We start from the raw sequence: 20,366 nt of genomic DNA, 5'->3' as shown, positions 1-20,366 counted from the left end.
AAAAACTGTATTTCACCTTCAAGATTATCTGCTCCGCTCCTCATCCGATGCATTCCTGTCTAGCAGTTTAGGTAAACATTCCTCCAGCTACCGTGCAAAGGGCCAGGCCTTGCTGTCCTCATGCAAGTAATTCATAGGCCCCGTTACCATGGAATATTCCTACCCCCTCGCATCTCATGTAGACACTTAGACGCCTGTACACGCACTAACAGGCAGTATAGAATAGATTCTATCCTAGAGACCTTTCCTTTTGGATAACACAGTTCTTTAAACATAGGATATTAGATATGATTTGGGATTAGGTTGACATGACCCCCAGACTTCTGTCTCCACATGTAGAGCTAAATGTCAAGTCCCCTTCACCCTCTAGTTACACGTCAATCACACGTCATGCGGCTGCGCGCGCATCTCTGCCAAATATTTCTGCTGACATTGCAGGATTCTTTTATGGATCCACCCATCATGTATAATGACGTTTAATAAATTACGCCCATATGACCGCCTTTATTAGTTACGTATGCACATTTTATCTGTATTATCAGCTGTTACGCCTCTTGCATCTGTTTCACTGTAAATGCATTTTCCTATAAAACCGATTATCTGTCAATAATGTATGCCCTTCCTTCCTGAACTTTCGTGGTGATGGAATAGAAGCCTGCAATTCGAATTGCATTCCTTTGTATAGGAATAAAGCCTTTTTAAACCTCTAATACCACGGATTCTGCCTCTTATATTTACTGAGTTATTCTTACTAGACTTTACCGCATAAAAAATAGTACCGGTAATGAAATATTTACCACATAAATTGGCGCCCGAATAGGGACACTTTCTCATCTCACGCGCCGGAGGTGCGTTGCAGGCCCGGTCTCCTGCCACAGCTGAACGGACAAAAACGCGTACCTGCAGAATTTCCTGTATCTCCCTCCGGCCAAGCGGGGGCGACTGAGGCTGCGATCAACACCCAGACGAGGCGGTGAGAAGTGCGAAGTATCCCGACCAGAGCCTAGCTGAGAGAGCAAGATCCGAGGTATACAGAGGCCCACCAGGTTCCGAAGTTCCGAGTCCAATCAAGTCGAGTCCAGTCCGGTCCAGTTTCAGTTCCGTTCCGAGGCCTTCCGTTCCGAGCTACCCGGTGAGTACCATTACCGGGGAGGCATTTAACGTGCACATAGTCTGTGCCGGTCAAGACGGGTTTGGGTACACAAATCCGGTCTGCACTGTTTCAGCAGTGTATCTGTACTGTTTAGCAGTATATATAGTATGTCTTGCATATAAATAAGTATTATTTAGTGTCAGTATTATGTCAGTAACTAGTTTTCTATTAGTTATCATTGTTCGTTAAAACTGTTAAATGTTAAATGTTTTAATACGTTCTATACATTGTGGTGTGAATGACTGTTCATTATTGTGTTTATTGTATAAAGTGTGTTCTAGTAATAAGGTCTAAAAATGCCGCTCTTTTCGAAACTAAGACAGATCAAAACCAGAAAAGGGGTACTCGAAGAAGCTGTTCCCATTCCACCTAGGGACACTCCAGGATACTTTATGTATCATAAGCATGGCCTAGATGCCGTATTATTTCTTGATTTATGGGTGGACTACACCAAAGAATTACCAGAGAGTCAGAGATGGCCCGCAGCGGGGACCTGGGATGCAGATTGCATCATGAGAGTAGAAGAAGAATTATGGAAAAAGAAAGCCAGACAGTCACAGAAAGATGCCATTGAATTATGGCGTAAAGAATCATATAGACGTACAGAAAAAGCACTCAGACAGGAAGAGAAAGGTAGAGAGAATTCAAATAAAACCCGAGAAAATCTATTACTTGAGGAAGGTACCCGAGTAAACTCAGAACAAGTAGATAGACAAAGAAACACTCTTATGAATGGTATGTATCCTCTTCTGGCCGAAGGGTTACCTAAGGCTATCCCGGAAATACCAAAAGACTTAACTTCTCCATTACTCCCGATAAAAGCACATCCCAAAACACATCCCAAAACAGCAAAGGACGTTTTCCTTTCCTCCTATTTAGATGACGTAGCTCCCGAGTATGCTAATGCCATGCCACCCACACCGCTTGCCGATGGTGTTCAACACCAAGAGCATCCGCCTGTATCCCCGCAACTACAAACTCGTACACAAGTTCCCACAGGTCCGTCCGTTTCTACAGTCTTTCCCGCATCCACAATCTCTATCCTACGTCCAACGAATCCTTTCGTGCCTAGCGCCTCAGATGGTGCTACAGGAGGTACGACAGACATGTTTGCCACCCCGCCGAGAAATAAACAGACCCTTAGAGATTTAGCACTCCAACGTACACCCCAATTAGCGACATCCGACATGTTTAAAGAACAGCTCGTGGATTGTAGATACGATCCAGTGCCAGGTAGACAGGACAAATTGCTCATATCATCACTACGTATACGACGAGCTACATTATATTTAATGACGATACCAGGAATGGTTGAACACCTAGACAATATATATCGCTTTGTCCAAACAGGGCGAGGTTCAGAAAGTATTAACGAAGCTATGGAATACCAGAAAGTGGATGTACAAAGACAACTACTACGTTTTTTCATAAATTGTGTAATTAGGAATCAAGACAGGCCCGGGGCAGATCATGATACCATGCAAAAACTTGTCAAATGGGGTCAGAACATATCAGAAGAGAAACATGATAGACAGGCGTGTATAATCGCCATGTGTCGAAAAATCCGCAAGGAAGTAGAACGAATACATAAAGAAAGACGAGAAACAGACAGAGTAGAATCAGAAGAAGAGGAGGAGCAAGATTCAGAACAATTGTAGACGATAGCTTACGTAGGTAGAGGAAGACCCCATAATAATACTAGAGGCTTTAATGATCAGATACGTCCAATACGTCCAGAATATAATAGACATTTTCCAAATCCTATGTTAAATACAAAATCCCCCGAGCACCTATTCCAAGCCGCTGATAAATTACTCCGAGATCGAAGGGGGTACCATATGCTCGATTCCATGGACGAACAAGAATTAGCTAGGTCAGCAGTACAATGGGCTGACAGTCCCAGCGACTACAATGATGATGTACTTGCACACACGTTTCTGAATCTTGACCCATACGAACAGCGTTTAGCTAGTATATACATGATTCAACACCTCCTTATATTATATAAAAGCCAACACTCCGATCCAGGACCCTTACCTGACATATTGACAGAACTACTCACGAATATATGGAGAGGGTCAGGTACTGATTTGATTAAAGAGATTCTAGAATTCCGAAACCAATATTTAACTTTCGTATGCCCAGAACACGTTCCAGTCCCCATTATGGGAAGAAAATTGTATCACATAGATAGACAGAACCCGTTACGCGAAGTACACCCAATCAGAGGTGACGGTAATAACTTTACACGCGTGTTTGTGTACACGCCTATAACTAAACTGGAATTATTAGAAATGAAGAAAGTAGTACCCAGCCATGACAAGGATCCAGCAGGTTTCCACCGTGAAATAAAAGACATGTTACTCATGGGAGAGTATACCTACCCCGACATTATGAAAATTTTAAAAGTCCTATTACCCGCCGGTGTTTACGAGAAACTCAAAGAAAAGGAATGGGAGGTGGGAGACCAAAAGATAGATTGGACAGCATTAGAAAACGAAGAAAGGGCCCGAGCTGCAGGAGCAGGACTTGGGGAAAAGACTACAGCACTAGCAGGACTACTAGTGCAGGTACTGCCACGTTTATTAACTACGAAAAAGGAAGACTGGGGTGCGATATCAGCCTGTAAACAAAAGCCAGATGAAGACACTAGTGATTTCTATTCCCGATTTGAAAAATGTTTTGGTATAAATAGTGGCATAAAAGCCAGTAGTGAGTCATACCCACATCTGTTTGTGACAAAATTAGTTGAAAATTCTCTGCTACAAGTCAAGAATAGAGTATTGAAATTCGAAAGTACCTGGCAAGGTAATACCCCATCACAGATGTTACAATATCACCACAATAGAATTAGAGAAGAACAAGAACACGAACAAAGACGTATGAAAGATACGAAAATGAAAATGCTTGTTGCCCAGTCAGTTCCAGCCGATGGTCATCAAAAGGGTGATTCCGCAGGTCCTACGAAAGGGACATGCAACTATTGTAAACAACCAGGTCATTATATACACGATTGTCCAGTCCTGAAACATAATATTGCTACAGGTAGAACCCAGGAGAGACCACGTCCACCTAGACAGGATCAGAATCAACAACAAATCCCTCAGCATACACAACCTAGGTTAGCTCCGCAACAACTAGCTCCGCAACAGGGAGCTCCACAACAGACCGTAGCACCACCACAAGCGCAGCCTATTGCTACAACACAAGCAACAACACAACAGATGTATCAGTATGCACAAGCAGATTATCCCGATTATCAGCGATATACATGAAATAGCCTAGAGAGGGAAGTTGGCTTACCCCTTATTGAGGTTCCTGTAGACCAAGAGGGACCTTATGTACATAGTGAACTATTAGGGGAAGACAGAAAGTTTTTACTTGATACAGGGGCAAGCAGAACAACTATAAGACGCAGTGAAGTTCCAGGGGCACCCCTCTCAGGCTCACAAAATATTTCCCTTGGATTCTCAGGAAAACCTATAATAAATGACGTAACACAACCTCTTCCACTTACGATCGGTCCATTGACACGTACTACAGATTTATTGCTTACCAAATCCTGTCCAGAAAACTTGTTAGGTATAAAAACATTGAAAGCCCTAGGAGCCATAATATGTTGTTCTCCGGAAGGAGTACGACTATTTCTACGTGACTTCAAAGGTCACTACGTGTCCAGAGACATGGATCACCGACTGCAGAATTTACCTACACATTTATGGGCACAAGGCCCCACTGATGTTGGTTGCATGAATATTACACCATATCGTGTCACACTAAAAACAGGAGTAATACTACCACGAATGCGACAATACAAGTTACCACCCGATGCTGTTGTGGCTTTGCTGCAAATCATTGACGAGCTCATTGCACAAAGAGTGGTTGTCGAAACCGACTCCAATGTATGTAATTCCCCGATAATTCCGATTCTTAAAAGAACGGATCCAAAAGCACCATCAGTATATCGATTAGTTATTGATCTGCGCGAATTAAATAAATGTATTGTACCACAATACCCTGTGGTCCCAGATATCTCGTCATTACTAACAGCTATTGACTCAGAAGCAACGTTCTTCACTGTAATTGATCTCAAGAATGCTTTCTTTAGCGTCCCAATAGATCCGGAAAGTCAATATCTGTTTGGATTCAGTTTAAATGGACGAAGCTTTAAATTCACACGCGCACCTCAAGGATTTACAGAAAGCCCTAGCATCTATAGCCAAGCACTGAAACGAGAACTTGACAGTATCCACATGCCAGTTAACACTGCCTTGCTTCAATATGTCGATGATCTGCTGATCACCGCCCGAAGCGAACCTGAATGTGAAAAAGCATCACTGACGGTTTTAAAATTTCTGGCCGACAAGGGGCACAAGGTGTCCCCTTCTAAGCTGCAATTCTGTGTCCAGCGAGTTGTTTACCTTGGGCACTCGCTGTCCAAGGAGAGAAGGCAGCTTACACCCGACCGTATCCAGTTAATCGCTAACATGCCACCACCCAAGACACAAAAAGAGGTGCGGGCTTTTATAGGCCTCACTTCATACTGTAGGCAGTGGATCCCTCAATATGCATTTCTAGCAAAACCACTCATCCAGTTGACAACACAGGAGGCAGCCACATCGACTGTCCTCCCTTGGACTCAAGAACATACACACACCTTTGAAAGCTTAAAGAAAGCTTTATGCCAAGCACCTGTTTTAGCAACACCATGTTACAGTAAACAGTTTACACTCTTTGTTACAGAACGCGAAGGTACTGCCTTGTCAGTACTCACTCAGGAACAAGCAGGATCACACAAACCATGTGCTTATTTCTCTAGTACATTAGATCCAGTAGCTCAGGCTCTTCCTGCGTGCCTGAAATCGGTGGCAGCAACAGCTTTAGCTATCAGACAAAGCGATGCCATAGTGTTAGGACACCAATTGACAGTACAAGTACCACACGCTGTAGAGGTTCTCTTGAACCGCACACAAACACAACACTTGACTATAGCGAGACTCACTGGTTACGAACTGACATTGTTTCAGCCACATATAGAAATCAGACGTTGTAATACGTTAAACCCTGCCACACTGTTACCAGTGGGCGGAACAGATCCATTGGCACATGATTGTGTCGAAGTCATTACTATCACGACGAAACCCAGACAAGACTTGACAGATATCCCTTTGTCAGATCCAGACTTGACATTGTATGTAGATGGGTCATGTATGAGAACAAGTACAGGAGAGTTAGTGGCCGCTTACGCAGTCACAACAGACACTGAAGTCATTGAAACAAATTGTATTAACACTTTGTCAGCTCAAGCAGCAGAGCTCATCGCTCTGACACAAGCCTGTATTCAAGCCAAGAATCAGAAAGTCAACATATACACAGATTCACGTTATGCATTCGGAGTCGTCCATGACTTCGGCATACTATGGCGAGAGAGAGGTTATTTAACTTCTCACGGTGCCCACATCCAACACGGACCCCTCATTCAAGCCCTATTAGACGCGATTCATCTACCTACTGCAATATCGATTATGAAATGCAAAGCCCACACAAAAGTTACCGATATCATTTCTCAGGGTAATGACCTAGCTGACAGAACAGCTAAACAGACTGCTCAGAATCAGACTCACACAACTGACATGACAAAGACAATAGTTCCGACACCAACACATTGCATGACAGTTAAGGATCCCGCCCTTGATGTAATTGACATACAGACACATGCTACACCAGAAGAAATAAAGAAATGGACTGAATTAGGAGGGATCCAAACGGATCAAGGATGGATGACGAAGGAAAAATCTATATGGTTTCTTCCCGACTCCATGGTTCAAGTCATCATTAATACAATACATAGTCCAGCGCACCTAGGAGAGAAAGCTATGCTAGACAGCCTTCAACACATTTGGTTCAACAAACACTTGCGAGCAGCAGCTAAACAAAAAGTTCGTACCTGTATGATATGTTGTCAGTTTAATCCAGGTAAAAGCATCCCCGTAGAGCAGGGTGGATTTCAACCTCCCGATCATGCTTTTGAAGTCCTCCAGATGGATTATATCCAGATGGAACGATGTCGAGGATTCAAATATGTTCTCGTAGTTGTCTGTGCTCTTTCCCGTTGGACAGAAGCCTACCCGGTTTCAGATTACACCGCCCCGACTACTGCCAAACAGTTAGTTCGAGAATTCTTCCCACGGTACGGTTTACCACGTGTTGTCTACTCAGATAACGGCCAGCCGTTCTCATCCGAACTAATGAAACACGTTTCCCTTTTGTTAGGCTACCAATGGAAATTCCACTGTGTCCGACATCCCGAGGCAGCAGGTCTCGTGGAACGCCATAATCAAACTCTGAAAATTAGATTGTCCAAAATATGTAGGGAAAAAGGTGTCGATTGGATAGTAGCCTTACCAGTTGCGCTCTTTTACATGAGAATGGTAGCACATTCTCGAACAGGGCTATCCCCGTACGAGGTGATCTTCGGTAGACCACAAAATATGTGGGGGACGCCTGTACCTCGCAAAATCACTGATGTTGACTGTAATATGCTGACAGATTACCTAGCTTCCTTGATGTCTGCACTACAATCTTGTCGTTCACAGGTAGCCGCAGCTTTTCCCGATAATACTGAGGTGAAGCCCCATGACGTGGTTCCTGGTGACCTGGTTCTGGTCCAGAATTTCGACCGGAAGACCCAACTGGAGCCTAGGTGGAAGTCGCCGAAGCTAGTTCTACTAACTACAAGGACAGCCGTGAAGATTGAGGGTCGTAAAGGGTGGTTGCACTCGAGTCATATCAAGAAATTTTATGGACTACCATCCAGTGTGAATACTCAACCTTGTATTCCCTCACAGACAGACTCAAAGCTCCCCTTGGTTGAGCAGTCAAAACCAGAACTTTACAAACTAAAATTGAGGTCTAGCAAGTCAGACAATTTGATTGTTTAAGTCCTCTCCAAGGTGAATCGGTTGAATTTGTCTCTGACATGTATCCTCTAGACCGGAATAGAGAAAGAAATCAGCAGATGCAGCTTAAAAAGCATGCGTATTGTAAATCACTTCGTAGTCACTGCACAGTAACACTATTAATTTTGTTTTTTCTAAGTCTTCTGATCATTATTTTCAGCATACTATTGCATATGTATTACCCTATTCTTAAGCGTGCTTACAATGTAACTACAGAACATTCTTTTAGCGAATTACCTTCGCATGAGTTGTCCTATAGATTTGCGCTGCGCAACAACACATTCATTAGTATGTTACATCATTCCCATCAGACCAGCAATGCCACAAATTGTTGGATATGTGGTCGACTCCCTCCCTATCAAAACTATAAGGGAGTTTTGCCCCTCTTTCCATATCCGTTCACACACAATGGCTCCTGTGGAGCATGGTTTAGTTTGATTAATTCCTTAGATTCAAATTCCGCAGTTTATCAAGACAACTGGGTATGGGGAAACCTGAACCTAGTTTTGCTTAAAGTCTGCTACCCTAACAAGGAGGGACTCCCCAAAAGAACAGGAACTGATCTAGAAAATGAAGTATATGGATTAGGTAATTTTACACTTAACCTCATGATCCTGAACGTTGAATCTGAAGCTACACCAATCTTGCCCGCCATGTCAGTATTCCCAGTAAAAGGGGAATTTTGTGTACAAAAGAATGGTTCCATACACATGGGCCATAGTAAATGCAACACTGTAATAAAATTCAGGGATCAAGGCAAGTCTACATTTAGAGCTTCCCGTCATTCCTACTTCATATGTGGCCAGACCGCATATATATGTCTACCTTTAGATTGGGATGGTACCTGTTACATAGCATTCCTTCTACCACCTGTTTTCCTAGCTCCTCCTGATTATCACAGAAATACCCATTTAGTACACAATAGACAACAGAGAGATCTTCCAATTGTCGATTACACTGAAACAGCATGGGAAAAATACACAGATTTCAATAAAGGTTTCTTTCCCTATATAGGTACAGTCACTAATAGTAAGCTGATACGTAGGTTAACCAGAACCCTTGAAGCAGTAGTGAACGAAACTATTTCCGCCTTAGGCAATTTAACAGAAGAGCAGTCTGCTATGCGGATTGTTGTGCTTCAAAATCGTCTTGTCCTTGACGTCATCCTGGCCGATAGGGGCGGAGCTTGTAGGGTCATCGGATCAAGTTGCTGCATTTTCATACCAGAAAATTCGCCGTCAGTATATAAAGCCATAACCCGCCTTCATAAGATTATAAGCCAGATACACCAGAATCCAGGCACCTGGACTTGGTCCGGTTGGTTCTGGGGCGTGTTGTCAGCCTGGGGATGGAGAATCCTATCCTTCCTAGGTATTGGCTTTCTCATACTATTCAGTTGCTGCTTATGTCTACAATGTGGGCCAGCGATTTGTGGTCTGTGTGCCACATCGTGTATCCCACATCCACGTTTTCGTTCAAGATCCCGGAAGAAGAAAGAAGAACAAATGATGCTATATGAACAGATCGATGGATTGATGAAGATCGATATCTCCTGAGGGTCCGTAGGGGACAAGGAGGGAATGAGGAAATATGAATTTTGTGATCAGCTATGTCCCCTATCGTAGACCCCAACGGCTCTATGTGCATGCTATACGTACATGTATGTTCCCTCCAATTCCAGTTTTGAAGACGCAAATATATGTGCGTCCACCGTCAACATGTCCTCTTTCAGATCCGCCAAGAATGGGTCAGATATTTAATTCCTAAGTATGAAAGGCCACCGACTTTATATGGTTCACTTTCCACATTTTACAGATTCAGGCGAGTAGGCCCTGAATTCTGTCATCAAGCCTTTTCCTGCCTTCTGCCTCTGAAAGCTCCAGTCTGAGCCTGCATCTGTATCCATAAACTTTGTCCTCCTTCCTGCGCGGCTAACGGTGCCTGATCCAGCATATTGCCTGCCAAAAACTGTATTTCACCTTCAAGATTATCTGCTCCGCTCCTCATCCGATGCATTCCTGTCTAGCAGTTTAGGTAAACATTCCTCCAGCTACCGTGCAAAGGGCCAGGCCTCGCTGTCCTCATGCAAGTAATTCATAGGCCCCGTTACCATGGAATATTCCTACCCCCTCGCATCTCATGTAGACACTTAGACGCCTGTACACGCACTAACAGGCAGTATAGAATAGATTCTATCCTAGAGACCTTTCCTTTTGGATAACACAGTTCTTTAAACATAGGATATTAGATATGATTTGGGATTAGGTTGACATGACCCCCAGACTTCTGTCTCCACATGTAGAGCTAAATGTCAAGTCCCCTTCACCCTCTAGTTACACGTCAATCACACGTCATGCGGCTGCGCGCGCATCTCTGCCAAATATTTCTGCTGACATTGCAGGATTCTTTTATGGATCCACCCATCATGTATAATGACGTTTATTAAATTACGCCCATATGACCGCCTTTATTAGTTACGTATGCACATTTTATCTGTATTATCAGCTGTTACGCCTCTTGCATCTGTTTCACTGTAAATGCATTTTCCTATAAAACCGATTATCTGTCAATAATGTATGCCCTTCCTTCCTGAACTTTCGTGGTGATGGAATAGAAGCCTGCAATTCGAATTGCATTCCTTTGTATAGGAATAAAGCCTTTTTAAACCTCTAATACCACGGATTCTGCCTCTTATATTTACTGAGTTATTCTTACTAGACTTTACCGCATAAAAAATAGTACCGGTAATGAAATATTTACCACAACTAAGATGGGGTCCTTCACTCTCTTCTATCAGGTAATGGGGTTGGACCGTCCCTTTGGGGGATTCATGGCTCCACACCTACACACACTCTAGATACCCTTAGGGTAGGGTTCGCATAGCAGGAGTACACCAATTTACTGCCTTATTTATTTGCCTGCATATATACAATCGTTTAGCACCATGGTAGAATTAAACCAATTATACAAGCTTTTGGTACTTGTAATCATGTTTATCTGCTTCTGTCTACTGATCATTGCGGCACATGAGTTTTTATGCAAGAATAATGTTGGTTCAATTAATATTATTGAAAACATCCCACTGTGAATTCTGTATATTTCTCTGAGAATAAGTAAGTACAAGTGACTGAGTGAAAGTTTCTGTACTGTTGCCATGATTCCTGAGGAATCAAGGTTGTCATGTTCATTGGTTGCCAGAGTCCATTCACTCCCTGGTAAGTTTAGGGGGTTTATGGCGGCACTGTGAGCTATCTGGCCTATAGGCCAACATATCCTGCGGGGGTGTCCAGATTCAGGCTTGACACCAAGCCCTTAGTTATGTTGTCCAAACAATGTGCAGGTCCTACAGATTGGTAGGAAATACATGACACAGCAACAGCTGGCACAACAGCATTAACAATTGCAATCAACAAAGGAAACACAGGATCCACATATTCAAAGGAGCCTTATTGAATTATAGTGTGTGATTTTCAACCATTTTGGATGGAACTAGAATTGGAAATAAACTATTGGACTCATTTACAAGTCCCTTGCGCCGCCAGTGCATCACTTTTAAAATGGGAAAAAGTGATACACTGATGGTGCAACAGGCTATTAAATAAGCTAATATATTTTCAATTAACCACTCACAATCTTGCACTTGGGCACCACTTCAAAAGGCAGTGGGCATCGGAGGTAGTCGGCCTAGTGGTGGATGTGGTTTGTGGGTTTTTTCAGGACTCCCTGCAAACTCCCTCATTTACCCACACGCTACGTTCTACTGCAATCCGATTTGATATGAGAGCAAAACCTATTAAGTGACTACAGGGAGTACAATTTTTCTAAGAATGATAAATTCAACAAATGAAGCGTTACTCTTTGGGAGAAGTATCAGCGAAATACAGACTGCATGTCAAGGCAGCCAAAGGCCCAAAGCATTGAATGGTCACAATGACATTGTTGACAAAAAAACACACTGCCAAATTGTGACCAGCAAGCTACTTTTGCAGGAGGAAGCCCTTATCTGAGAGCAGGATGATTGGGAGTGGGAGCGAGTATAATTCACAACAAATGGAGTCATTAACAAGCTCAGTCTCAATGGATATGATAGAATATAGGACCTTTTTGCTTTTTCAGTGTCTATCGCAACAAGGAGTAACTAGTATGTCGGATAAGCAGAATAATTAACATCGGACACTGGTTCTGATGGCAATGTGACTGCAACACTTTTGGTGGCATGTGATAATTACTCGTCAACAAAAAATGTGGCGCATTTGACCTACTTGAGATGTTCAGATTAGAGAGAGACCTATCCTTTTATTGCTAGTGACAGAAGTAATTCCCGCCTTATAAAACAGCAGATAAGCCTTTAAAATTAAGCCGGAGGCCCACTACCATCAGCATTAGCTTCCAAATCAACATACTGGTTCAACAAAAACTGTGTCTATCGAAAAACCAGTGGCACCATCCTCCCATAAAATGAAATTCTTGCGTGACTGTTGGAATGTGGTTTATTAGTAGGGATAAGTAGGTACCTACCGCTAGTAATAAGGCCACAATCACAATGTAAGGTTCAGTCATGGTCTAAAAAATAATTCCCTTGCTCATCCCTTGGTAGCTGGCAGCAAGCAGGCAGGCTTAACTTAGGAGACAGGTGTGTAAAGCAGTTAAAAACACCAATACATTAAATTAGTATGACACAACACACAATAAAAATGTAACACTAATTTATGAAAATAGGAAATATTTTTATGAATAAAATAACACCAAAACGGCAAAAATCCAATGCAGAGAACTTGAGATACGAATTTTTAAAGAATAAATACTTTCTAGTACCTAAAAACAAAAAGTGCCAACTTGGGACATCTGGTCGAGCAAGACTGGGACAAAGTCAAAGTTTCAGGCAGACCACAATGGAGTACGGGTCAAATACAGTGAGCAGTAGGCCTCGGTCAAGTTTTAACCTTCTGACTCAGTTACTTTTTTCGATCTTTTTCTCGTGATCTCGAGTGAAGCTCTTCTTCAGGCTGGGTTTCGAGTCGACATCAGTTGGTTGTCTAAGTGTGAGACCTCGTTGAAATCATAGAAATCTTGAGCTCTGGAGCTTTCTGCAGGACGAACCTTAAATCTAGGCAGGGTCGCAGTTTGGCATCGGCGGCTTGACTCTCGACGAAGGGTCAGCCAACTTATGCTGCTTTTTACAAAAAATTCTCCAAAGTTCTTCAGGTCCTTTTGGGGTTCCAAAGTGTCCGCTTCGCCAATCCCAGGTTCCAGAAGCTCTGAGTTGCTCCTTGGCATGTTAGGACTACATCTCACAATGCTCATGGCCAAATAGTTAAAAGTTCACTGAACGCCATCTAGCTGGGTTGTTCTTGGTGGAAATGATACAGGTAGAGCTCTTTTAACCTGTTGCTTTCAGGGATTCCACTCCTTCAACTTTCCAAACAAGGCAAACTATTTTTTGGTTGAAGACCAGAGTGTGCTGCAGGTGCAGTCCTTATGAGCAAAGTCCTCTCTTGTTTGAGTTCAAGGGTCTAGAAGGGCAGACCTTCTTCTTCTGGTAGTGTCAAGACAGGGATCTGAGTGGTTGACCAGATCTCCCATATTTATCCAGTGTTCTTGGGTGACAAAATGGGGGGCACCCCTGACCAATAAGGTGCAGGGTGACACCCTCAGGTATCACAATTTCCTCCAAAGTGTTGCATATTCTTGTCCCAGAAAGCACTATTCCTTTAAAATCCAAAACGGAGAAACTCTCTCCCAGATGTTAAGATCTGGCTAAGCCATCCCAATGACGTAGCTAAGTTTCCCTTACATTCCCCTTCCAGCCCTAATGATAATTCAATTGCTGGGACTATTCTCTGGCTGGGGGGCAGGCTGTGGGGGTGAGCCTGTGTCCTGTCTTAACTGACATTCCCTCTTTGAAGACAAGATTGACTACTCCACCCCAATCCTGCCTTTTGAAGGGCAGTTTACATATCTCCTCCCACCAGATGTCCTTTGCCTCTATGCAGGCCACTTCACACCTCGTCAGACCAGTTTGGCTCAGCCTGCCAAAGGACGGCTTACCAGGAGAGGCTACAGGAAGGCTGAATTTTGTTTCCTCAGAAAATAAAGTTCTACAACTTATTTTCTGTGACAGTTATAATAAATGTAACCTTGGCAAGTATTTGGATTTATTATATCATTTTAATACTTTGACGTATATTTTTAGCTCGGTCTTATCAAGAAAATTTTTTTTTAACTTGTTTTTGTTAGTGGAGTGGTGTGGCTCACTGGTTAGAGGTGGCAGACCCGGAAGCAGAGGTCGGTCCGGGACCAGGGTTCGATTCCCGACGCGGCAGGGTCTTGGGCCAAGGTCAGCGGACTCGACAATTCTCGCCTCGGTACCTACTATAACCATGGATCCCACTCAGCAACTCTGGGCAATAGCTTGCTTAATCTCCACTTACGGCCCCATCAGCGCCGGGGATGCTTGTGTTCACCTTGGAGATGCCCAGTAGGGACCATCTCACAGGGAAAGCCAGGATGGGTTCCCCAGCGGTATACAGCGCCGGGACGCCCCTTTGTTGGGGCAGCTGTGCGCTTTACAAGTATACAACATTTAATATTTTTATTGAAAACCGCATCCACTGCATCAGGTACCAGGGAAATGCATATACAATTAAGGATCTTATAAGCAATATACAATCTGCGATGCCCACCTATCCCATCTTGTCCACAGACATTCTTACCATCATGTGAGTATGCTATTCATCTATTACAACAGTGCAAATGCTTTTTATATTTTTTATGTTCATAGGACCTATACTCTACATAACAAATAAACAACACTAATGATCCCAACTAGCATATTAAGTTCCCTCCCCAAACCAACTCCTACCACCCTCCCCTACCCTTGTGACAGCAGCAGACAGGCGACCCAACCTAATTAACCTTTGTAGTAGTAGAAATCTGGTGGTGTACTCATAACTAGCATGTGAATCATGCATTCATGGTGTGAGAAGGTGTATGAAATGGCAGCTCTTCAGGGTGTGTTGAGACGAGTATGGTGCTCTGTATGCCATGCGCGCTATCCATCTTGCTCTCATTTGTTTTTGTGGACATTGCGGTTATCATTTACCCCATTCCAGGAGATTACTCCCGACATTATCATCAGTCCTTACTATCTTAAGACAACAGTCCTCAGCGACCTCCCATTTCCGTAAGTCTTCCCTCCATTTTTTCCATGCAGGCGGACCTGGTGGTACCCAGTGAATAGCTATTCGTCATTTTGCTAGGACCAGTCCCAAGAGTGTGAACCTATAACGGATCTTCGTCCCTTTCTTAGGTATCGGAAGCACCCCCAGTATGCAGTGCTATGGAGATGTCTATGCGCATCGAAGTCACCATGTCGAGAGACTGCACCACTTGGTGCCAGTAGAGCTGCAGACAGGGGCAGCTCCAGACCATATGTAGAAATGTTGTTGGATCTGTGCCGCACTTTTGGCATGCGGAAGCTACTCCTGGCGTAAATCAAGCCCAATACTGGGGAGTCAGTTATGTGCAGTGAAGGTAATAGAATTGAATTAGTTTAAATTGTGCATTACTGGTAGCTTCAGCTACCTGTGCTAATGCTCTCCTCCATTCGCTATTAGTCAAAGGGGTTAGAAGGTCCTCTTCTCAGCATGCCCTATCCCTGTCTAAATTCGAGCCCCGATCCGCCCTCTGGGCCTTGTATATGTGGGAGATAAGCCCTCGAGAGAAACCTGGATCCAGCAGAGTCACCAATGTACTGGTCTCCTCTGGTTCGTCAGGAAATGTTGTCCACATCTCCCGGACAGTACGCGATTTCTTGACACCTGAAACCAGGCCTGCGCATTTTGAAAGGTCATAAATGTACCATTCTGGTATAAATCTCTAGCTGTCACACAGCCTCCCTCATACCACTTTGAGAGATCCATGACCCCTTGTATTTTCCAAAAACCCTAGAACCATTGTAGCGGTAATGCACTAGCGTATGGGGCTTTTCTAGCCACCCAATGCACCGCCTTCTCCCAGACCTCAGTAACCTGGCAAATTATATGTGTGCACGTTTTTGGGACCCTCAAGCCCATCATTAGGTATTTCTGGAGTTGCAGCCCCTCTTTCCGCCTCCTCAGTAGATCCGTCTCAACTGTGTGCTCTCCCATGCACGACTGCACAGCATATTGCAGCAAACCCGTCATGTAGTAAAGATGCAGGTCCGGTAACCCTAGCCTGCCCCCATCCATATCTAGTTTTAATATGTCCAATTTGAATTTGCTCCGCTTTCCATCCCAGACCAGGCATATCAAGAGACAGTTCAAAGTATCAAATGTCAACTTCTGGATTTTGCAAAAGGAGTTCTGGAGCATATGCAGACAACGGGCCAGCAACACCATTTTTGCTAACACAATTCTCCCCATAACCGACAGGGGTATCCTATTCCAGAATGTTATTGATGCCTTTAGGCCATCAAAGACCCGTCCCATATTCAGCTCATATTGGGCCTCTGAGATATGTGCAATCTGCAGTCTGAGATACCAGAAGCAGTCGCACCTCCAATCCATACCAACTTCTGGGAGGTCATGAGCTTCACCCCTTGCCAAAGCCACAAGTGGGAACAGGATGATTTTCTGACTATTGATACTAAGGCCGAGGAAATTCCAAACAGGTGTAATATCTCCCGAATCATGGGAATCGCTCTTTCCGGCTCACATGAATAGAGGAGAGTATCGTCTGCATGTAGGGAAACCACATGCATACGGCCATCCACATTCACACCCCATGGCTCCATGTCTCTACGCAAGCGTATCGCCAAAGACTCCATGGCTAGAGCAAACAGCAACGGAGACAATGGGCATCCCTGCCGTGTGCCCCTCCCGATCTTAATGGCCTCCGACACATGTCTCCCAGACCGAACCCGGGACATTGGTACCTGGTACAAGAACTTAACCCAGGCTATATAATCATCCCTAAACCCCATTCTCCACAGTACTTTCCAGAGGCAGCCCCATCTAAGAGTATCGAAGGCTTTTTCAATATCAGGGCGACCACCGTCTCCCTGAGATCCAGGTCAGCAACCGAGTGGAGGACATGTGACAGCCTGCGTAGATTCATGTGCGTACCCCTCCCGGACATAAACCCACATTGGTCCACCTTCCGTAGCCTAAAGGCCAAGACTTTAGCTAATAACTTGGGTAACTAGACATAATATCGAAAAAAAAATATCGAGTAGCCAGAATATCGAGTTTTTAATATCGAATGGACAGAATATCGACTTGCACAAATATAGTGGTGAAGAATATCGAAAATCAGGTAAGAAATATCGATTGCAATAATATAGAAGTAAGTAATGTCGACAGTCATAATATAGTTGTTAAAAATATCAAATTTTTTATAGTGTTTTAAGTGTTAGTATATGTGTTAAAAGTATGTATTAATATTGGAATGTATGTTAGAATTTTTTTAAACTAATGAATTTTATGTTTTTTTATTTTTTTGTAATTTAATTCCGTAGCGGGTTGTGGGTTTATAGGTGAGTAGGGTGGGAAGTAATTTAATTATAGTACATTAAATAATAATTTATAGGAATTATTAATTATTTTTAATTTAATTTTGCGTTTTACTTCTGTAGTGGGTTGTGCGTTTATAGGGGAATAGGGCGGGAAGTAATTTAATTATAGATTTTTAAATATTAATTTATAGGAATTATTAATTATTTATAATTTAATTTTGCGTTTTACTTCTGTAGTGGGTTGTGGGTTTATAGGGGAATAGGGTGGGAAGTAATTTAATTGTTATTAGTTAATTATTAATTGGTATTGAAAATTAATTGGTTGTTGATGAATTATTAATTGGTAAAGAATTAGTATTAATTGGTAATTAATTTGTATTAATTGTTTAATTGATAATTATGTTAATTGTATTCATTTAATATTTGTAGCGGGCAGTGTGTTTATAGGGGAATATTGTGGGAAGTAATATCATTGTAAATAAATAATTATTTAATTTATTTGTGTATATTGTTAATTAATATATCTTTAATTTAATTTTGCGTTTTACTTCTGTAGCGGGTTGTGGGTTTATAGGGGAATAGGGTGGGAAGTAATTTAATTGTTATTAGTCAATTATTAATTGGTATTGCAAATTAATTGGTTGTTGATTAATTATTAATTGGTAAATAATTAGTATTAATTGGTAATTAATTTGTATTAATAGTTTGATAATTATGTTAATTGTATTCAATTAATATTTGTAGCGGGTATTGTGTTTATAGGGGAATATGGTGGGAAGTAATATAATTGGAAAAAAATAATTATTTAAATAATTTGTGTATATCGTTAATTAATATATTATAAATTAATTATTAATTGGTATTATTTGCATTTATTAATGGTTGTTATTGAAAAACAAGTGTTTGTTAATTAATTAATAATAGTTAATTAATTAAACAAAAATGTATTGGTATTTATAAATAATCAATTCTTGTGTGATTGGTAATTAATTGTAATACTTGTTTTTGTATTAATAATTAATTAATTAAAAAAAAAAATACATTTATTATTTTCTCTACTATTGCACTTACTTGAGTGGGAATAGTAATTTTGACCCCTACGCTATCCAATGCTTTCCCTAATATTGCACTCTCTGGAGTGTGAATAGTAATTTTTACCCTCCCTCTATCCAACGCTTTCCCTACTGTTGCATTCTCTGGAGTGGGAATAGTAATTTTTACCCTACCGCTATCCAACGCTTTCTCTAGTGTTGCACTCACTGGAGTGGGAATAGTAAATTTGACCCTCCCGCTATCCAACCCTTTCCCTACTGTTGCACTCTCTGGAGTGGGAATAGTAATTTTTACCCCTACGCTATCCAACGCTTTCCCTACTGTTGCACTCTCTGGAGTGGGAATAGTAATTTTTATCCCTACGCTGTCTGGAGTGGGAATAGTAATATTTATCCCTACGCTATCCAATGCTTTCCCTACTGTTGCACTCACTGGAGTGGGAATAGTAAATTTTACTCTCCTGCTATCCAATGCTTTCTCTACTGTTGCACTCTCTGGAGTGGGAATAGTAATTTTTATCCCTACGCTATCCAACGCTTTCCCTACTGTTGCACTCTTTGGAGTTGGAAAAGTAATTTTTAACCCTACGCCATTTGACGTTTTCTCTACTGTTGTAATCACTGGAGTGGGAATAGTAAATTTTGGACTCCTGCTATCCAACGCTTTCCCTACTGTTGCACTCTCAGGAGTGGGAATAGTAATTTTTATCCCTACGCTATCCAACGCTTTCCCTACTGTTGCACTCTCCGGAGTGGGATTAGTAATTTTTACCCCTACTCTATCCAACGCTTTCCCTACTGTTGCACTCACTGGAGTGGGAATAGTAAATTTTACTCTCCCGCTATCCAACACTTTCCCTACTGTTGCACTCTCTGGAGTGGGAATATTAATATTTACCCCTACGCTATCCAACGCTTTCCCTATTATTGCACTCTCTGGAGTGGGAATAGTCATTTTTTCCCTCCCGCTATCCAACGCTTTCCCTACTGTTGCATTCTATGGAGTGGGAATAGTAATTTTTACCCTCCCGCTATGCAATGCTTTCCCTACTGTTGCAGTCACTGGAGTGGGAATAGTAAATTTGACCCTCCCCCTATCCAACGCTTTCCCTACTGTTGCACTCTCTGGAGTGGGAATAGTAATTTTTACCCCTACGCTATCCAATGCTTTCCCTACTGTTGCACTCTCTGGAGTGGGAATAGTAATTTTTACCCCACTGCTATTTAACGCTTTCCCTACTGTTGCAGTCACTGGAGTGGGAATAGTAAATTTGACACTCCCGCTATCCAACGCTTTCCCTACTGTTGCACTCTTTGGAGTGTGAATAGTAATTTTTACCCCTACGCTATCCAACGCTTTCCCTACTGTTGCACTCACTGGAGTGGGAATAGTAAATTTTACCCTCTCGCTATCCAACGCTTTCCCTACTGTTGCACTCTCTGGAGTGGGAATAGTAATTTTTACTGCCACGCTATCCAATGTTTTCCCTATTATTGCACTCTCTGGAGTGGCGATAGTAATTTTTACCCTCCCGCTATCCAACGCTTTCCCTACTGTTGCATTCTCTGGAGTGGGAATAGTAATTTTTACCCTCCCGCTATCCAACGCTTTCCCTACTATTGCACTTACTGGAGTGGTAATAGTAAATTTTACGCGCCCGCTATCCTACGCAGAAAATATTGAATATTTTTAATTAAGATTACGT

The sequence above is a fragment of the Triturus cristatus genome, chromosome 4_1 (assembly GCF_964204655.1).
Source record: "Triturus cristatus chromosome 4_1, aTriCri1.1, whole genome shotgun sequence".
In the NCBI taxonomy this organism is placed as follows: Eukaryota; Metazoa; Chordata; class Amphibia; order Caudata; family Salamandridae; genus Triturus; species Triturus cristatus.
Note: the sequence above shows the minus strand (reverse complement) of the source record.